Raw genomic sequence first — 19,136 nt, 5'->3', positions numbered from 1 at the left:
TGTGCATGTTAACAGGAAGGATAATCAAAAGGTTGATGAATTGGCTACTAAAACCTTGGCTTCTTTCAAAGTAGCTACTCTTGCTTTAATGGATACAGGTTGACTTGAGCTCCAAGATGTTCAACACTATTTAGATATAGGGTACTTCCCTCCTAGATTAAATCCTCAACAGAAGCAAAGGCTTACAAGGAAAGCTCATCCTTACACAATTCTAGGGGATGTTCTTTACAAGCAAGGTAAGGATAAGATTCTTAGGAGGGTAGTGAGCCTGGAAGAATCTAAAAGGATTATGGAATTATGTCATGAATGTTCAGGTCACTTTGCCTCAGCTAGCACAACTCGAAGGATCCTTAACACAGGGTATTATTGGCCTCGACTCAGCTAAGATGTTTATGAGTGGTGCAGAAGCTGTGAAGTATGCCAGGCATATGGGCATAAGCAATTGGTTCCCGGACCCTTAAACCCTATCCCAACATATGGTCCAAAGATCCGAACTATGAAGTTTCAAAGCACGTGATTTCAAAGTATCAAGCTCAACAGAAGCTATTACGATTACAATACCATGTACCATGTACCAAGTACCATGTACCAATTGCAAGTACGAGGTTTCAACATGATACCAAATCAAGTACCAAGTACCAAGTACCAAGTACCAAGTACCAAATCTAACCCTCTCTCCTTGTTGATACCCACGGGCTTCAAGCTCTACCACCTGGCAGCTATACAGCTATGGAGTTTAATGGCCCTCCTTATATACAGGAAAGCATGCATGCAGGCCAACCAGCCAGACAGTCGTGTGGAGAGGAAAAATGTGACAGAGAAAAAGTGTGTGTATATGTGGTACAATGGGCAGTGCCCAGGACTGTAACTCTAATAGGAAATAGTACTGCTTGAGTCTAGAAGGGCTTCATGAGAACTAGACGCTATTTGAACAGGCAACAGACTTTGGAGCTCATGGTAGGCTACCTTCAAAATTTCCAAGGGGGTCCCTCCCCTCACGAGCTTCTAATAACGAAGAGAGAGAGTGTGCACTGTGCGTGTGTGTATGATATATATATATATATATATATATATATATATATATATATATATATATAATATGTCTATGTGTGTCGGGGAGAGAGAGTGTGAGTGACAGGTATATAGAGTCTAATTTTTATTTAATTTAAAGTTTTAATTTCAAAAATTAACAATAAAAGAGAGCTAGATAGTGCTATTTACCATAATTCATGCTCGTTTATGCACCAGTCTGACTAATCTCCGCAAAAACAATGATAGCACTGAGTACAATCACAATTGAGCAGCAAAGAGAGAGAGCAATACTAGATAGAGCTAGAGAAAGAGAGAGAGAGGTGATAGTAATCCCGTCGGTATAAATTTATCGGCTAGCCATTTTTTTCCATTGCGCGGGCGTCGCTTATGCGATGCAATCATCATCGCTTAAGCGACGTTTTGCGTTGCTTAAGAATTTTTTTCAAAAATTAACGCTTATGCGACGAAAAGCATCGCTACCAGATTTGCTAATAGCGTCGTATAAACGATGTACCGCAGTGATGTCAGTAAGCGACTCTAAATAACGTCGCTTATACGACGAAAAGGAGTCACTAAGAGTCACTCTACACCCAATGGCTAGTAGTGGCACTTGAAGGTGATGGGAGGCCTTAACAATGGTTCCATTGACATTCTTCCTTGAGTGGAAGGGAGAATGGCAATGGTTTCATTCACCCCATGAGGGTGATGGGTGTAAGGTCCCTCCCAAGCCACGCATGTATTTGTCTCTTTTAATATAGATTTCAAGAAGGAAAGAGAGTGCACTTAGAGAAGAGTGAGACAATAAGGCTAGAAACATTAGGAAAGTGTTAGAATAAAAATATTAGCTCCAAAAATCCTAAAAGAAATAAGAAGATAAGAATAGTTCTATTAAGAGATAAGTATCTCCAAAAAACAAAATCGAATTTAGGTGATAGAAGGTCGTATTTAGAGTACTTTTACATATTTAGAGTCCATGCATACTAAAAATGTGGAAAAACAACGCGTTTCTAAAGATGGCGCGTTTGTGACTATATACAGACGTTTTTGCCTCTTCTACTCGCGCATGCTTAAAGATCAGATGCCTTTCTGTTCTTTTGACTGGCTATATGACCATATTCTGAGTTTTTATGAGAGAGTTATAGCCAAAACAATTTACTGTTTTTGTCAGGGTCTCTACACAGAGAAAATTGTGAGAAGACAAGTAGCCTCAAGGTAATCCTAGAGTTTGAGATGTATATATCCCTTCATTCTTATCTAATATCTTAGAAAAGAAGCTTATATTGCTATGGTCTTTCGCAGAAAGAGACCAAAACTCCATAGCTTTTCTTTTAGAGAAAGAATAGTATGCCGTAGTCCTATAAGAGAAGGCTATTTTGCCATAGACCTTAGAAAGAGAGAAGAGTCACAGTACGAGTAAGAAGAGATAAAGCTTGGAGATTATTGGATGATTTCAATCAAAAGACAAGGTATTAGAAGACTCTATTCTCATATGTCAAGTTCTAAAGCTCTTGTTAACGAGCAAAGACAACGATAAACGATAAATTTCTATAAGGTATATACATATTTTGTTTTTCAATTATATATCATTCTTAGGGGTTGAGGTATGGCCCCGGCTTCTCTATTAATTGTTAATAGCGATCTATTTGATTGATTTACTATTTAAAGTTTGTATTCTTTTAAGCAATAGCATATGCCTTAATAAAGAATGTCTTTCGCAATCTCAAGTTGAAATGCTAAAATCTTTGTGGAAAGGATTGTTTTCTTGAGAAGGTAACATGGATTCTAGTCCTATGGTTTAGTGAGTAAATGGATTCTTATCTTGGTTAAATTAAGGTACACGTACAACTCTCCCTGCCTTGACGCTGCCCCATTCTTGTGCTTATATAGCCGGACGGCGGAGACGTTAGTAAGGCCCGGAGTTGCCCCATGGTATCCCTCATACCATTGGGAGAATAAGGTTTGCCGATTGAGACGAGTGATTGTGATGCTGCCTAGTTCTAAGGGCCCAGGCTAGTGCGGTGAATTAGCCCACCCTAGTGCGCAGACATCCCTATGAGGGATGGGAGGATTGAGCGATGGAGCCTGAGAGGGCGACAGGCCGGCTTGAGTCCTGGCCAGAGGCTGACGATGAGGTGTATGGTCCCGTAGGGTTTTGCCCAGCATGTAGAGGCTGGAAGGCCGAATTCTAGATCATCGGCGGTATAAAGGAAAAGAATAAGAGAGCCGGTTTGGCTTGTATGAAATTGATTCATGTTTAAACTTTGTCTTTATAAATCTTGTCTTTGGCATTATTGTATTGTGAAAAAAGGTTGTTTTAACAAACCTTGTGAAAAGAGCCTTAATTAAGGAGCATGTTTATTTATGTCAAACAGTGTGGTAGGATTAATTAGAAAACAAATTGACGCGTGAGTAGGGTGGAAAGTGGGAGGATGGAATGCCCCGACGGCACCATCCTAGGGACAGGTGGACCCGATTAGTCGGGTAGCTTTTCAACAGATTAAGTGAAACCCCTATATTAGATAAATAGGTTCTCGAGCAATTCTATTCTAGAAGACTAGGCCAGCGGTGGCTGTGCCTTGCATGGATGAGGAAAAAAGCATTGTCTCTAGGAATCAAGACTAGTACTTGTCCAAATTATGATCAATTACCCTATGGGTGATTTGATTTTTTAGAAGACTACGCTCCCCCTGCGGGATAGAACTAGGTCTTACCTATGAATCATATCCTTGAATCTCTGCATGGTCAAGGTGTCGATGAGTAGAAAATTTTCTCCAAGATAAGACTTAGTGGACTATCTTAAGTGTTTCCCCTATTTTTGGAAGGGGGGAACCTTACAAGTGGTATCAAAGCAGCCGATCTTAGTTCCTAGAATTTATTTTTCAAAGGTTAACTATCAAAGGGATTAAAACAAGTGATTGTTTATCATGATGATGAATCAATCATCTCTACTAGACATAGAAGTGATTTGAATATCTTCACATGTTGAGACAATCATCCTATGAAATTGTGCTTGTATCTTGCAAGATATTTGTACAATAAATTTGAGAAATAAGATTGGGGAGAAAACCTTTTGTGAGGAAAACATAGGGTGATCAAATAAAGAAACTAGTGAGAGACTGAATGACTAGAAGCATAGACCAAAACTTTATTTAGAGAAATTTTTAGGATATATCTCATTAATTTGTATATTATAAATTATTAAGATTATAACTCCATTAAGATTTGAATAGTTGACGTGTGAATGCCATCCATTGGATGCTTTACACTAGGATGATCATCCAAGATCTTGAACCCATCTCACATAAACATGGGTCTAACTTCAGATGTGTAATTCCCAGAGGATCATGCTCTTAGATGTGTTAATCCTAAGATACTAGATGTGTAATTTTCAAAAAATTAATCATCTCAGACATGTTAATCCTGATAATCTTTGGATGTGTCAATCCCAAGGCACCATATGTGTAACTCTCAAAAAATGAAGATCTCAAATATATTAATCCAAAGTGCCTTTAGATGTGGTACTATGATAAGTATTTGATAGTTTTGAACTTTTCATGGATACAATGAAAGAAGCAAGTTCACCCTTGCTCATCTAAAAATTGTAAGAAATGCCGAATTAGTTGGAAGCACTATTGTCAATCTAACCACCCACTAGAACCAAAATCAGTTATGGGATACCATGAAATTACACCTTCGTGAAAGGTTTTGTCCTCTAGGATTTCGATTCGAGAGGATAAAATGAATGAATTTTTTGGAGCTAACCCAAGAAAGGAAGACCCTAAAAGAATACCACCAAACTTTTGTTGAACTTCTCTGATTTGCTCCAGAGATGGATGAGGTAACTCTTCTCCATCGATTCATTTGGAAGCTTAATCCACCTTTGAATAACCTCATCAAGAATGTAAAACCATCCTCTATTTCAGAAGCCATAATTATAGCCAGAGACTGTGATAAAGTTTTCTTATAGAAAGTATCGAGAAGGACATGAATCCTTCCATGTTAATCAAGAAGAGGTTCCCTAATTCAAGAGGAACATCAAGCCCACCCCTAGCTACAAGGAATTATGAGCTAGAGCAAAAATTAGGTCAAGAAATAGGGATAGCAGGGTTAAAGATAACCGAATTCAATAAGTATTAGGTCAAGAAATAGGGATAGCAGGGTTAAAGATAACCGAATTCAATAAGTATTAGGTCAAGAAATAGGCCCTAGCAGGGTTAAAGATAACCAAATTCAACAAGTATTTCTATGAGTAAATAGAAGAGGATTGGTGCAAGATTCATTTGAAGTAATGTGCATGATGATTAGAGGTATTCTACAAGACGATACTAAGATTATGAAATTGCTATCATAGGTTAGATTGCGTAAAGAATCGATTCCCTTACATTTTTCCATGATAATTTGTTAAGTACCATATTACATGGAGGTATAGAATAAGGAATTCGAAGGTTCATAGCATATGAGAGGTATATGGATGCATGAAGTTAGGATAATAAGGCCAATTAATTTTAGAATAAAGACCTTTTGGAGGCACAACAAAACGAGCCAAACACATGAAATAAAGGACTCTTTAAGAACAATGTTTAGATAAAAGAAGATTTTTACCTAGTGGGGACACCACTTTGAAAGAGACAGCAGGATTTACTTAGATACTACCCCAGCTCGCGAGATAAGGACATCTCGAATCTTTTAAGTGGGGGAGATTGTAAGGTCCCTCCCAAGCCACGTATGTATTTGTCTCTTTTAATATAGATTTCAAGAAGAAGGAAAGAGAGTGCACTTAGAGAAGAGTGAGACAATAAGGCTAGAAACATTAGGAAAGTGTTAGAATAAAAATATTAGCTCCAAAAATTCTAAAAGAAATAAGAAGATAAGAATAGTTCTATTAAGAGATAAGTATCTCCAAAAATAAAAATTCAAATTTAGGTGATAGAAGGTCGTATTTAGAGTACTTTTACATATTTAGAGTCCATGCATACTAAAAATGTGAAAAAACAACGCGTTTCTAAAGATGGCGCGTTTGTGGCTATATACAGACGTTTTTGCCTATTCTACTTGCGTAGGCTTAAAGATCAGATGCCTTCCCATTCTTTTGACTGGTTATATGACCATATTCTGATTTTTATCAGAGAGTTATGGCCGAAACAATTTGCTGTTTCTGTCAGGGTCTCTACATAGAGAAAACTGTGAGAAGACAGCAAGTAGCCTCAAGGTAATCCTAGAGTTTGAGATGTATATATCCCTTCATTCTACCTTCCGGTTCTTTTGACTCGTTATATGACCATATTCTGATTTTTATCAGAGAGTTATGGCCGAAACAATTTGCTGTCAGGGTCTCTACATAGAGAAAACTGTGAGAAGACAGCAAGTAGCCTCAAGGTAATCCTAGAGTTTGAGATGTATATATCCCTTCATTCTTATCTAATATCTTAGAAAAGAAGCTTATATTACTATGGTCTTTCGGAGAAAGAGACCAAAACTCCATAGTTTTGGTCTCTTTCGGAGAAAGAGACCAAAACTCCATAGCTTTTCTTTTAGAGAAAGAATAGTATGCGCCGTAGTCCTGTAAGAGAAGGCTATTTTGCCATAGACCTTAGAAAGAGAGAAGAGTCACAGTATGAGTAAGAAGAGATAAAGCTTGGAGATTATTGGATGATTTCAATCAAAAGACAAGATATTGGAAGACTCTATTCTCATATGTCAAGTTCTAAAGCTCTTGTTAACGAGCAAAGACAATGATAAACGATAAATTTCTATAAGGTATATACATATTTTGTTTTTCAATTATATATCATTCTTAGGGGTTGAGGTATGGCCCGGCTTCTCTATTAATTGTTAATAGCGATCTATTTGATTGATTTACTATTTAAAGTTTGTATTCTTTTAAGCAATAGCATATGCCTTAATAAAGAATGTCTTTCGCAATCTCAAGTTGAAATGCTAAAATCTTTGTGGAAAGGATTGTTTTCTTGAGAAGGTAACATGGATTCTAGTCCTATGGTTTAGTGAGTAAATGGATTCTTATCTTGGTTAAATTAAGGTACAGGTACAGGTACAACTCTCCTTGCCTTGACGCTGCCCCGTTCTTGTGCTTATATAGCCGGACGACGGAGAGTAAATGGATTGTTATCTTGGTTAAATTAAGGTACAGGTACAACTCTCCCTGCCTTGACACTGCCCCGTTCTTGTGCTTATATAGCCGGATGGCGGAGATGTTAGTAAGGCCCGGAGTTGGCCCATGGTATCCCTCATACCATTGGGAGAATGAGGTTTGTCGATTGAGGTGAGTGATTGTGATGCTGCCTAGTTTTGAGGGCCCAGGCTAGTGCAGTGAATTAGCCCACCGTAGTGCGCAGACATCCCTCTGAGCGGGAGGATCGAGCGATGGAGCCTGAGAGGGCGACAGGCCGGCTTGAGTCCTCGCCAGGCTGACAATGAGGTGTATGGTCCCGTAGGGTTTTGCCCAGCATGTAGAGGCAGGAAGGCCGAATTCTAGATCATCGGCGGTATAAAGGAAAAGAATAAGAGAGCCAGTTTGGCTTGTATGAAATTGATTCATGTTTAAACTTTGTCTTTATAAATCTTATCTTTGGCATTATTGTATTGTAAAAAAAGGCTATTTTAACAAACCTTGTGAAAGGGGCCTTAATTAAGGAACATGTTTATTTATGTCAAACGGTGTGTTAGGATTAATTAGAAAACAAATTGACGCGTAAGTAGGGTGGAAAGTGGGAGGATGGAATGCCCTGACGGCACCATCCTTTGGACGGGTGGACCCGATTAGTCGGGTAGCTTTCCAACAGATTAAGTGAAAGCCCTACATTAGATAAATAGGTTCTCGAGCAATTCTATTCTAGAAGACTAGGCTAGCGGCTGTGCCTTGCATGGATGAGGAAAAAAGCATTGTCTCTAGGAATCAAGACTAGTACTTGTCCAAATTATGATCAGTTACCCTACGGGTGATTTGATTTTTAGAAGACCACGCTCCCCCTGCAGGATAGAACTAGGTCTTACCTATGAATCGTATCCTTGAATCTCCACATGGTCAAGGTGTCGATGAGTAGGAAATTTTCTCCAAGGTAAGACTTAGTGGACTATCTTAAGTGTTTCCCATATGTTTGGAAGGGGGGAACCTTACAATGGGAGGCCTTGAGAATGGTAGCCCCATTGCCATTCTTCCTTGAACATAACGGAGAATAGTAGTGGTGCCATTCTACGCTTCAAGATGATGGGATGGGAAGCCTTGAGAATTCTAGTAGTTTCATTCTCCCCTTTCACAACTGATGGAAGACCCTGAGAATGATAGTGGTGCCATTCTCCCCTTCAATCAAGGTGATGAGAGACCTTGAGAATGGCACCAATGCCATTCTTCCTTTAATGTAAGACAGAATACTAGTGGTACCATTCCTCCCTTAAAGGTGATGGGAGGCTTTGGAAATGGCACCACTACCATGCGTCCTTCAATGTACGGGAGAATGGTAGTGGTGCCATTCTCCCCTTCAAGGTGCTGCGATGGCAGTCCTTGAGAATGACACCACTCCCATTCTCCCCTTTAGGGTGCTAGGAGGCCCTGAGAATGATAGTAGTGCCATTCTCCCATTCAATCAAAGTGATGGGAGGCATTAAGAATGCAACCACTTTCATTCTTCGTTTAATATAAGGGAGAATGGAAGTGGTGCCATTCTCCACTTCAAGGTGATAGGAGGCCTTGAGAATGGAAGTGGTGCCATTCTCCACTTCAAGGTGATAGGAGGCCTTCAAAATGCAACCACTGCCATTATTTCTTGAATGTAAGGGAGAATGGTACAGTGGTTTCATTCTCCCCGTGAAGGTGATGGGAGGCCTTGAGAATGAAACCACTACCATTTTGCATAGAATGTAAGGAAGAATGACAATGGTTTCATTGTCCCCTTCAATCAAGGTGATGGGAGGCCTTGAGAATGGCACCACTACCATTCTTCCTTGAATGAAAGGGGAGAGTGGCAGTGGTGCCATTATCCCCTTAAAGGTGATGGGATGCCTTGAGAATGTCATCCACTACCATTCTTCCATAAATGTAAGGGAGAATGGCAGTGGTGCGATTCTACCTTGCAAGATGATGGAACGGTAGGCCTTGAGAATGGTAGGGGTGTCATTCTCCCCTTCACGATGATGGGATGGGAGGCCTTGAGAATGGGAGAGTGGTCCCATTCTCCCCTTTTAGGTGATGGAAGGCCCTAAGAATGGCAGTGGTGCCACTATCCCCTTCAAGGAAGGTGATGGGAGGCTTTGAGAATGGCAGTACTACCATTTTTCCTTCAATGTAATGGAGAATGGAAGTGATGCCATTTCCCCCTTCAAGGTGATGGAAGGCCTTGAGAATAGCACCACTGTTGTTATTCCTTTAATGTAAGGGAGAATGGAAGTGATGCCATTCCCCCCTTCAAGGTGATGGAAGGCCTTGAGAATAGCACCACTGTCGTTATTCCTTTAATGTAAGGGAGAATGGTAGTGTGCCATTCTCCACTTCAACGTGATGGGATGGGAGGTCTTGATAATGGCATCATTGCCATTCTCTCTTTAGGTTCGTAGGAGGCCCTGAGAATGGCACTTGTGCCAATCCCCCCTCCAATCAAGGTGATGCGAGACCTTGAGAATGACACCACTGCCATTTTTCCTTGAATGTAAGGCAGAATGGAGTAGAGATATTCTCCCCTTCTTCAAGGTGATGGGATGGGTGGCCTTGAGAATGGCACCACTACCATTCTCCCTTTAGGCTGATGGGAGTACCTTAGAATGCTAATGGTGCTAGTCCCCCCTTCAATCAAGGTGATGGGAGGCCTAGAGATTTGGACCCTCTCATTCTTCCAAGAATGTAAGGGAGAATGGCAGTGGTTCCATTCTCCACTTCAAGGTGATGGTAGGCCTTAAGAATGGCACCTCTCCCATTCTTCCTTTAATGTAAGAGAGAATGGCAGTGGTGCCATTCCCCTCCATGAAGGTGATGGGAGGCCTTGAGAATGGCACCGCTCTACCTTTCTTACTTGAATGATGAAAGGGGAGAATGGCATTGGTGTCATTCTCTGCTTCATGGACAGGGAAGGCCTTGAGAATGGCAGCCACTACCATTCTTTCTTGAATGGAAGAGATAAAAGCAGTGGGGGCATTCTACTTTTCAGGATGATGGGATGTAAGGCATTGGCGAATGGTAGTGGTGCCATTCTCCCCTTTCAAGTGATGGAAGGCCATGGTGCCATTCTCCCCTTCAATCAAGGTGATGGGAGGCTTTGAGAATGGCAACACTTCCATTCTTCCTTGAATGTAAAGGAGAATGGTAGTGGTGCCATCCCCCCTTCAGGGTAATGGCAGGCCTTGAGAATGGTGCCACTGTCATTATTCCTTTAATTTAAGGGAGAATGGTAGTGGCGCCATTCTCCCCTTCAAGGTGATGGGATTGGGAGGCCTTGACAATGGCACCAGTGCCATTCTTCCTTTAGGTTGATGGGAGGCCTTGAGAATGGCACCACTAACATTCTTCCTTGAATGTAGTGGAGAATGGCGGTGGTGCCATTCTCCACTTCAAGGTGATGGGAGGCCTTGAGAATAAAAAAACTATCATTATTTCTTTAATGTAAGGGAGAATGGAAGTTGTTATGTGCACATTATATGCACATATACTAGGAGGCTAACCCACCCTACCTATGTGAACATGGGAGCATGGAAACATGCTCTACTGGGGCAAGGGTTAGGTCTAACCTTGGGTTAAGGTTACGATCAGGAAACCAAGGATCACACATGGAAATGGAGAGTTAAGAGTCGCTTGAGGGCCCCCTTATATAATAGGGGCATGGGGCACTCTCAAGGGATGTTCTCTTGTGTGGAGCATTGTGTCTGCTTTCTTGCCATTTCAAGCTAGAGCTAAGTGTTGTTGGAATGAAGTCATATCTCTTCGTGGTATGGGAGACTAAGGTAAGATATGTGATACTTCATTGTATTTATGTGTGCACCCTTAGGCTCGGGGGTGGTTGGGTGGATGAGTATATGCCTGGTTTATGCATGTTTATGCATGGTTATTAGCTCGAGAGATCTTTAGGGTTTTAATAGTGGTAACAGAGCGGTCTCTAGTTAATTTTGATGTTTTCCTCCTCTTATGTTTGTCTCATTACTCCAAAATTTTTACCATTTTAAATTAAATTTTAAATGTTTACTAAAAAAATTTATTATTTTTGGTTTGCTTTGGTGGTCTACGCATTGAAAACATCAATATGGCGGTTGGAACATGGTGCTTCTCAACTTGGATGGCATATCGACGTTGCGAGAAAATTCTGTAAGTGGAAATGCTATTTTTTCTTTAATTTTATGGTAAGCATTTTAGGATTTTTTAACCAAAATACCAGACATGAAAATGTGGATATTTTGCTAAAAAAAGATTCTCCTATATCTCAAATAAATTTAGGATTTTTTTCCTAATTTTAAGGACATTGTTTGAGCATTTTATGGTTAAAAAAGAATTTAATGCATTTTTTACAAGTTTCCCGTGGGTGTGCTATCAAATCTCTACCGATTTTTTGCTAAAATGTAGTAAGGGACAACATGGTGGTGCATTGGGTTCTCTCCCATGTGCGTGGCATTTTTTGCATCTCTCAAATCCGAATTTTTGGTCATATTCTTCTTCCTCGTCTGAACACCTCTTTGGTGGGGTAGATTTAATTAATATTAAATATCATTAACATGTTAATCATGGTTATTATAGAAAATTATAATTAACACCTTAATCATACACACAAGATGGTGAGTGGAGAAAAGGGTTTAAGGAAGAGATAGTGGAGATGGAGGATAAGTTGGGGGAGTGAGCTTTGCTCCTCTCCCCCTCCATCAATCATGTGCGCTAGGGGGGGGTTCTGTAGGCCGCCGGTGCATAGGCTCCCCCCACATTTTTCTTTAAAAAATTTTTAATAAGGCTTTTAATTAAAGTAAATTAATATAAACTTAAAACTTTAAAAAAGAAAAAAATATCTTTTTATTTCATGATATTTTCTTTAACAAAAAATTCATGATGAGCCGTTTTGAGCTTTCGAGTCCAAATTTTTTGGCCTTTCAAATTCCGGTATTTTTTGTCTTTTCATTTTCCACCAACCCTTGACTTTCCCTATTCTTGGATGACCTTTTGGTTTTTAAATTTTTTGACGGTTCGTATTCTCATGCGTTCGAGGTGCATTAAAATTAAAAAAAAATTCAAAAATTCATGGAAAACTAGACAAAGGTTATTTCAAAATTTTGGAATATCCGGGTTTTCTAACCGGCATGTGGTGTGTCCATTTAGACGCCCGTGAGACTGTTCAAATTTCTTTAAAATTTTCCTTTTTTGCCCAAATAATTAGTAAATTCATTAAAATTCTAAATTTTAATTGGATTTGAGAATTGCCGTGCAGAAATAAAAAATCAGTATTCGATGGGATTCTCGGGGTAAAATTTTCTAAATCACCAAAAATTAGGAAAACTCTAGAAATTATTTTAGGAATCCTAAAAATTGGTATTTTTTAAATATCAATTGTATTTTGGTAAATTTTATTACTAAAATTTTATGAAAATTTTTATATTTGGAGTGCCATAAGATAGAATTTGGTGGATTTCTAAATTAGTTAATTTTTTAGGCCCTAGAAAAATAAGAAAAATTAGAAAAAAATCATGATATTTTTTTTCCTAAGAATTTAATATTTTTGGGGGTTATCTAGTATTGAAGTACGGTTTATATGTATTGACATTAGATAGATGCAGATTAGTCACATATAATTAATGGGAGTATGCCTCGTATTTATAATTGTTTCCGTTTAGTTAATTCTTGATGGTGTTTTCATGATTTTTTTCTGTTGTTTAGCCACTAAATGCTAATTATGGCATTTTGTCTTATGTGTAGTCAATTCTAGTGAATTGATTTGCTAGATCATTTTGGTCCAAAGAGGGCAAGTGAAGTCAAATTCGAGTGAATCGTGATTTTTGAAGAACTTTATTACAATGGCTCGTATTGACTTCTCAGTCAATGATAACGTCGTGAGATGAGTGATCATCCCAACTTGGGTGGACAAAATCTAAAATTTCAAGTTGAAGAAGAGAAGGCTGTTGGAAAGAGCCAATTTTTGGAAGTGACAGAGTATCCTGAGGCACCTATTGCCAAATGTCATGACGAGATGGAGTCACTAAAGATGTAGATTTTGACTTTGCAAAAAGCTCTTTTGGCAACACCGCCTGCTCCTATACCAAAGCGGTTGCTCTGTCGTTTGCACCAAAAGTGTACGATAGTGAGAAAAAGGAGAAGACTCAAGAATGTGTAGAAAGATAGTTGATGCTGAGAAAAAGGTATTTTCACTACAAGACACTGCTGCCATACACGCATTCCATACACGCGATAAGTTACGGGCACGTGTATGGTCGCGCATGTATATGAATAGTATTGGGTGCGTGTATATTGGCATCTAAATTTGCGTGTATTGAACTTTAAGTAACGCATCTACCAGCACGTGTATATTGGCATCTAAATTCGCGTGTATACTGGTTTCAGAAATGCGTGTATAAGCGCATGTATATACACGCAATTATACACGCATCAATACACGCGAGTGCTTTATTAAGAAAGACTAAATTTCTTTACAAAATTAAAAACTATTTTCTTTAAACCATCTCATAGTACATTACAGTATATATCATTACACAATCCCACTACATGGATTTACAACAATGAAATATATTCAAAAATAAATCATGAGATAATTAAAAGATAACATATACAATAGAAATGTCATCAATTTAGAACGATACAGTGATGGATTGGTTAGGGTTCGATCTCATCTTCAATAAGATCCATCCTTGCCAAAGGATCAACATCAATATCCATTTGATCAATTTGTAAGGCTACGATTAAGCGAAAATTGCCATAAGTATTCTGTCACACCATTACGGGTGCCCATCCAAGTTGTAGCTTTGGAAACCATTGATTTATATCTTGAATGTATGACCTTTTGGTGTATTTACATTGACTCATTGACATAAGATAATGGTAGTAGATCTTGTTAACCCTAGTAATGGGTTCACATTCCCCACTTCCTGATGCTAATCGTGTCCTTGTAATTGCATTGAAGACCTTTGTGTGGGGAGAATTGACAAGCTTGTAGGATGGCTTTGATGTTTAGTGATGTTCAATGGTTGTTGTTCCTCCAGAAGTAATAACAAAGGCGAGTTAGTAAATGAAAAGGTTAGTAGTTTATTGCGAATTCCTAACAGGGTGGGCGGGTGGGATTTTTTTAATGATTGCATTTTTATATTTTAGTGAGCATGTTTATTTATCTTTTATCTTTTTTTCTGGCTCACTTTATTTTTAGGAATCATAAGCAAGGTTACATGTGATTTGTGTTAGTGGGGAAGCTAAGATATGTTAATAATGGGGGAGAAGAGAAAGAAGGATCCAGAGGAACGTAGACATAATCATTAGAACGAGATTGTGTTTTCTCTGTTCCTCAATTCATTCATTGAAGTGACATTCATTATTTGAATATGCCTTCGATTAAGTCCTTTTTTGAGGTAAGATTCTTGTCAAATGTTGTTGAGTGGGACATGTTCATGCATGCTTCTTCACATGTGCTATTTTTGTTTTTATGTATATGTAAGTGCTTTAATAGAGCAGATATATGTATATGTAAGTGCTTTAATAGAGCAGATATATGTATATGTAAGTGCTTTTTTTGTTTTTATGTATATGTAAGTGCTTTAATAAAACAGATATACATGAAGTACAATAATTGAGTCACATAAACTCTTATGGATCTTCTTCTTGTTGATGTGGCCACTTGTTGGTGAGGCATGAAAGAATTACGTCGACTTGCGAGGCTAAGATTTGTTCACTAAGGATTTGAGACCCATGTGTTGTGAAGACTTGTGTTTGGAGAGGTTTGCAATTTGAAGTAAAGTTATAGGCGATGGGTTGTAACATTGACCAGGATTTTGCCCACCATGTCCCCCCATCCAAAGATATAGCTAGAAGTTGTTAATGGTGAGGCTTTGATGAAAATATCCTCCACCAGTGCATGAGTATGAATATGTACTCATGGAGCAACTGCTACATTAACTTAGCCAAAAGAATAGTAAGCTATAAGCTTAACAAAATTGTATTGGCTCTTGAAAATTGTTGGGAGTTAGTTCTGATATTCTACCTTTTTTAGGTAGGCCATATGTGTGACTCCCTGGTGTTTGTCGTCTCTCTCTCTCTCTCTCTCTCTCTCTCTCTCTCTTTTGCTACCACCTTGTCATCAATGGTTCTTGTTTCTATTTGCTATTCTAAAGAATAGGTGCTTATGTCTGCCGCGTAGCTTGTGCACCTATGCTTCACATCCAGAGGGGTGAAAAGAGCATTGTGAGTTTGTATTTGATGTGCTCATAAGTGTCCATTGCAAATGTGGGAATGAAATCTTGAATTTTTGGCGCAAGTGTTGTCCAAGCGGTAGGTACAACTTCTGGTTAGTTGCCATTGGGTTTGAATGAACATGCAAGCTCTTGTGTATTTGTTGAGTGGCTTGTTTGGTGTTGTTTGGGTTTCCATTCTTGTTGAACTTTAGGTGAAACTATTGGGGTTGAAGTTAGTGATGAGGCTTTCTTCACTTTGTTCAATTTTGGCAACCATATGAAGGTATTATCATTATCATACCCTTGTTTTTGAAGCACGTGCACATGCACCCATCTGTGTGAACATTATAAATTGGTGGGTTGAAAATTTTGGTGCTAAGGTTTCTTTCTTTTTGCAGGCTTAAGGGAATTTTTGATGCACTTGGAAATCCAAGCTTTGGTATTTCCTTAGTAGTATCCTTGTGCTTGCAGTATTCGTTTTGGTACCCACACTTGTTGAGTTGTTGGAGCTCTTTGTTGAGGAACTCACATAGGCTTTTATTTACGGTGTTGAGTACTTTTATTTTTCTTTGGCTTCTGAGTGTTGTGGTTAAGGAAGAGGCTTTGACTGTTAAGGCACCCAAATTTGATTGGCACCTTTGTAGTATCCTTGAGCTACAAGTAGCTGCTTCTCCATACATATTTTGATACCATTAAGATACCTTGATTTGTGTTGTCTTGGTGGATTTTTTTTTCTGGTGGAAGTGAAAGGTTTTGGACCCTCCTTCACATTGGTTGGTGCTGAGGCTATAGGTTTGAGACTCATGGGAATTGTTGATGATGAGGTTTGATTGTCTTTTGCAGAGTGGTGGTTGTTGATGTGGACACTTTTGAGCATGCATTCCCCTCTTTTGGGGCGAGGTTGGTTGATGAATTCCGAGGATTTTCCCTTGAGTTCCTTCTTTGCGATAGGTGGTTTTGGTTGGGGATCTTCTTTAGGAATAGTGGTTGATTATGTAGTTTTGGCATTAGACTTTGTTGGTGAGGATGGAGTGGAAGGGGTAGATGCTTTGTCCAAATTGGTCATTATAAGTCATTGTGTAGAGGGGCTTCTATTGAAGAGGCTTCTAATTTTCTACGTTCAACATCATAGAAATCCATTAGGGTTGGATCCTCTTCCATGCAGTATGGTATTGTCAACTATGTGTCACTGATTGTCATGATGCTTTGTCCAAATTGGTCACTAATGCAGATGGTAAGTCATTGTGTAGAGGGGCTTCTATGGAAGAGGCTTGTAATTTTTTGTGTTCAACATCATAGAAATCCATTAGGGTTGGATCCTCTTCTGTGCAGTATGGTATTGTCAACTATGTGTCACTGACTGTCACGATGACCCTATTGTTATCAAAGCACAGTAGTGCTTGGGAAGCAATAGTCCATTTAGGCCCCAAGATTAAATGTTTTTCCAACACATACTTAACCACGCAAAAAACTTGCAAGTAAGGGGTTTAGTTTCAATATACATTGTATGTTCAAAGTACCCTAAACATGGCATGTTCAACTCTAGTGTAAATGGAATTCTTTCTAGATGAGCCGTGAGTGTAGGTTGACCTAACAAATCCCATAACTCGAGGGTCATGAGATTCTACTCTCGTGTTGGATAAATCTCTGCTTGAATTGTGGTGATTTTATGGGAAAGTTCCAATCCAACCATAATTCTTGGGATATTCTCAATAAGATATGTTGAAAGTTCCAAATCCTCCAAGGTCTCTTTCTCCCGTAAGAGCAATTGCACAATGCTTGCAGGAGTGTTCAAGGTGACTGTTTCCATAGATTCATCAAGTGAATACAATGAGTCATGTATCCAAGTTCCACCAAGGAATACATCATACTCAAGGAGATCTGGTTATCACCACTATAGTGATAGGATCCAATTAAGAATTTGGCTAGGTTTTGTCTCGAGTACCAGGAAAAAGAGTTCCCAGGCCCCCTAGCCGAATATTCATGCAAACTTAAAACTAGTCACATCACTTACACACCCAATATGAAACACTACAAGGGATCGAGGATTGTCTATGACGGTGGCTGTGAGCCCTGACATGACAGTGGCTTTGAGGGAGTACGTGATGGTGGCTGTGAGCCCTGACGTGACGGTGCCTGTGAGGGTGTGCGTGAGTGTGTCTGGGACGGGGTATGTCTCCTCGGTGGGCGTGGAAGAGGAGAAGCTGCATGCCGTCTCATCGGACTCGCAGGCATAGATGGCAGTGGAGTGACCTGGATACTCGGGGGCGGGGTATAGATACCAGGCATGGAAGGAGGGGGATGGGCATACATGTACTCTGTAAGCTCAACTGGACCAGGATGGCGCCCAAAATGATTTAGCATCTCCATCATCCAATTACTGTACGCAAATGGATCGGATGAAGAACCTGGATCCATAAAGAATCTGCAAAAATAAAAGTATATACATGATTGCATCAAAGCACAAATGCAAGCTAGCACATATGATTTTGTGAAGGCAAGCCATATGCAGATGGGATCATCTCTTTGAAGAACCTGGATCGCAAGCATGGGTGAAACACAATCGCGTGTATACACCCGTCCAAAAATGCGTGTATATGCGCGTTAACGTCTGTGCAGACAGCATACACGGAGACATACAAGCGTTCCTACACGCGGCCTGCGAATTTTTTTTTTTGAAAGCGACCGACCTCCGACAAATCGTCCTTATAAAAAGCTCACTGTCGCCCACTGTCACAATCGTTCACCAGATGGCAACCAGAGAAGGAGAAGGACGGAGACAAACACATAAAGGAAAGAGACAATAGCATAAACAAATGGAAGAAAAGAGACAGGACAAAGGATAAACTGACTCACCTCTGAAATAGTGAGTCTTATTTTTGGCTGGTTACCTTCACCCGTGTGTGCTCCTTGTCTGCTCCTTTCACTTAGGTTTAGTGCTCTGTTGGAAGAGGCAGCGACGAAGGAGAGCAAATCTTTAGTTTGAAAATGTTTATTTGGAGAAGACGAGTTATTTTTAGGTATGGAAAGGTCGTCGCGTGTAAAAGCGCGTGTATTTTTGCATTTATAATAAATCAGTCGTGTTTATACAGGCGATTTTTAGAATGTAGCCGTGTTTATACACGCGATTTTCAGGATATAGCCGCGTTTATACACGCGATTTTTAGGATATAGCCGCGTTTATACATGCGATTTCCAGGATGTAGCCGCGTTTATACACGCGGTTTTTATACTTTCATTAAAAATTGATTATGATTTTCTGTTTACTCTTTTGTACATAGGATGTCATCAACCTCCTCAAGCAGTTCTGGTGAGGATGAGACAATGCGTCATCGTAATCGCGATGTGTGGTTGGGATAAAGGATCAAGTGTATGTGTAATCGATGTCAAGGATGCATTGTACGAGCGCGTCAAATTACCTTGAATCACATCTCCATGTATGGAGAATGGAATCAAACAAGTTTAGAGGTGAGTAGATGTAAATTGATAGTTTTCAAATGACTCATGGTATCCAAATTAAATTAATGAAGTTGTAATATATATACTCTAATTGAAGTAGGATGCAGTACCACACCCTAACATGGTGCCCTACGCATGGCGAGAGCACGCAAAGCGTCAACGAGATGATGCTAGAGCTTTGGGATCTATTGTCAGAGATGAGTGGGAAAGGGATGACAATAGCCCTGCACCCCACGAAGTTGTGGAAGAGGAAGTGTTTGTTGATATGGTGCAGT

This window comes from Cibotium barometz, chromosome 33 (genome assembly GCF_041138505.1).
Source record: "Cibotium barometz isolate CiBa-2024 chromosome 33, ASM4113850v1, whole genome shotgun sequence".
NCBI lineage: Eukaryota > Viridiplantae > Streptophyta > Polypodiopsida > Cyatheales > Cibotiaceae > Cibotium > Cibotium barometz.
The sequence above is the reverse complement of the archived record's forward strand: the minus strand, read 5'-3'. Positions refer to the sequence as shown.